This window comes from Chinchilla lanigera, unplaced genomic scaffold (genome assembly GCF_000276665.1).
Source record: "Chinchilla lanigera isolate Chin_1 unplaced genomic scaffold, ChiLan1.0 scaffold00026, whole genome shotgun sequence".
Taxonomy (NCBI): Eukaryota; Metazoa; Chordata; class Mammalia; order Rodentia; family Chinchillidae; genus Chinchilla; species Chinchilla lanigera.
This window is the reverse complement of record NW_004955427.1, coordinates 5331496-5334882: the sequence shown is the minus strand read 5'-3', so window position 1 is coordinate 5334882 and position 3387 is coordinate 5331496.

Genomic DNA, 3387 nt, shown 5'->3' with positions numbered 1-3387 from the left:
CAGGCAGGCGCTTGTGCTGCTGAGCTATATCCCCAGTCCTTCATTGTTCAGTAGTTTTCCATGGCTTTCAGTATACCATTTTAATTTATAGTCGTTTTGCCTATCAAAATAATCTATAAATTTTATAGTTAACTTGAACCTATTTCATTCTTCAGTTTTTCTTTTCAGAGTTTACAATTTTGTGGATGTTGCTCATCCTTTTCCTGCTTTCTTCACGTGTCTTTAAAATGATATTTTTCTCTTCAAATTTCTGCTTAATTCATTTTTCTAATGCCTACAATGTCTATGTCCTTATTTCTTCATTCTAATTGAATTTTGTTTGTCATGTGTTTGTCACTTGTCACTTCTCTTTTTGGTTTTCTCTTGTTTTGGTGCATGTGTACCTGTGTGCACGTGTGTGCATGTGTGTGTTTGTTACTTGGGATTGGGTAAGCTCTGTCAGCAGCCCTTTGTATTTTTATTTTTCTTAGATATTTTACAAGGGGAAGAGAATCCCAGACAGACAGAGCTGAGAGGAAGGTCAGGGGAGGGGCCAAGATGTGACGTGTGTGTACCAACGTCCCAGAATGAATATTACCTTCCACACAAATGTGCTCATAAATGCCTCCATCCTCTTTTTAAATTTTGTTTTGTTTTGTTTTCTGGTACCGGGGATTGAACTCATGACCTTGTGCTTGCCAGGTAGGTGCTGTGCTGCTGAGCAATATCCCCGGGTCCAGTACTCATAAATGAATAGACGTTCTTCTCACTTAAGTTTTGAGGACTCAACTTTTAGTTATTGCTTTTTTTCACTGTCCAAGGAAAAATGTTGCAATTCTTCTTTTTGATTTTACCTCATATAAACAAAAGGGGCCATCTTTTATTTGGCTTTCAATACATAATGGAATATTCAGTCACTATTTTTCTTTGTTCCATGAAAGAATTAATTTCTACAGGAATCCTTAACTTTGAGACTGTTCTGTAGAGTTCCCATGCTTTCAGTGTGGTATTGTTGTGGCTGGTGTCTAGGTGTCTCCCCAAAGCCTCATGTAGTCATAGATGGAGCTTGTCAGAGGTGGCTGGATCTACAGTGTGTGATGCTAGGACAAAGGATGTGATGTCCAGATTGATTCATTGTGTGATGCTAGGATTAAGCGTGTCCACCTGGGTGGAGTGCTACCTGCCCTAAGGCTGGGTAGCCTGGGTACAATATAAAGGGACAGAAAGAGGGCTGCTGTCATCACTGCTTGTCACATGCTGCTTCTTTGTGACTTTGCTGCCTTCTGCCTGCCATGAACTGTTCCTTCTCTGTGATGTTCCTCTGCCAGCTCACCCTGCCTTGGAGCCAGCCAGTTAGGGCTGGAAACCTCTACATATTTTGAATGGAAACCTTTCTCACTTTAACTTTGGGTGCCGGGTATTTTACCTCAGCAGTGAGAAAAGTAACTAAGACAGCCATATTCATATCATTGCTGCATGTGTCCCTTTTAAGTGTGAATAGTTTAACCATTTAAGCCTTTCTCCATGCCAGCAAATGTTATAGGGAGCAGGAACTTCCAGAGGCAGAGTACTAAAGCTATGTGAGAGGTATAACTCCTGTGAAAGAAGACAGGAAGGAGGGCGAGGCGGGGAGCATTCAGATAGAAGCAAAACCTTGACTCTGTGGAAGCTCCTAAGCAAGAAATACCTATTGCGAGGCTCCTCCTCGCCTTCCCTCCCCTCCCCTCCCCTCTCATCCCCGCATCTCCTCCCCTCCCTCAGGGAGTGCTGCGTGACAGCTGAGATCCCCCTTGATACGATGTAACTGAGGGCTGCCTTCAGTGAAAACCAGGCAGATGCTGAAGGGTTTACAAGGGAGGAAGCTACTGGCTACCAGAAGTTATTCCAAACAAAGATGGAGCTCTTTTGTGAAATAACTGAGACGTACCTGCCGTACCAGACCAGACATTCACAGCAGTTGGCCAGCATGCAGGAGATGTACTCTTAGTTCAGGAGACCAAGAATCTACGTTTTGTGCACTGTTACCTCAGAGGCGATGTAGGACCTCTCTACCCTAAACTAAATCCTGCTAAGTATTACTGCAAAAAAGTAAGCTTTGTACTTCAGTGTTCTCTACTCACTCCTGAGGTTGTGTGCGGTTGTTTTGCTGGTGTCTTCCAGCCATTCTACTCCTTCTTGCATTTCTTTGTTTTGCTTCAGTTTTTCCAATGCTGAGACCTCAGTCATCTTGATACTTGCATATATGGTAAAGTCTAAAGATTAAATTTATTGTGTAGAAGAACTATTAAAGGGACTTTATTATTGTTTTCCCTGATGTACTTTATGACATTCAGGACAGGAAATGAAGAATATGTAGAAATCCTGACTGATCTATCTGGGTTTTGGAATATTTTGTACCTTTCATTATGTTTCTTCTTTAAAGTAAAACTAACAAGAAACCTAAATTTTAGGAAGCTAAGATACAGATTTTACTACTACTAGATAAAGGTACAAAAAAGAGAGAAGGAGTGAATAACACCAGTGAGTATGGCAGTAGAAAACTGAAAAGGAGCATTTCCAACTCAAAAAAGCTTTCTGATCAAAAAGAGTAATCAGACAGTAACATAGCTAAAATTCACACATATCAGTACCCAACCAAAAGAGTTAGAATACCACACTGTAACCAGACCAGGTATTTAATATAAGTGTTTCAAAAACCTTAGCTATCTAAATAAATCTAAAGTGAGTTTATCATTTAAATAGATACCTAAGTCTATAGTTAAATATTCTTCAGAACTGAATGAAGGTATAGATTTTAGATATTATTATACATGCATATATATAGACATATATATTTATTAATATTCCATTCAGAAACGTAAGTGGTAAGATTAAGCATAGTTGTCAGTATATAGAACAGCTCATGTGAGCTTTGGAGATTGATGTTGTCATTATAGGCTTCCACATAGAAATTCTTGGTATCGCTTCCTTTAAATATTCCTGAGAGTAAAAATGATATTTTAATCAGAGATGCTGATATATATTCATGGAATAAAAGTTTTGAGAGGAAAATAAATAATACTTGAAGGTGATTTTTCAGATCAGAAAACAATTAGTTTGTGTAGGTAGGAGTGTCAAGGGATTTGGATTATATTCTTAAATAAACCATGAGTTTAGAGTATTGTGTTTTTTTTAATGGCAGACTACACTCAAGTGAGTACATTCAGAGTAAAACCTGTTACTGAAATGGTTAGTCAAATAATACTTTCCTCTAAGATAAGATACAAAACAATGATTTTTAAGTTTTGTAAGACACTTTTTTTTTTTTTTTTTTTTTTTCTCCAGTACCGGGAACTGAACTCACGACCTTGCGCTTGCCAGGCAGGCACTTTTGCTGCTGAGCTAAATCCCCTGCCTCTGTAAGACACT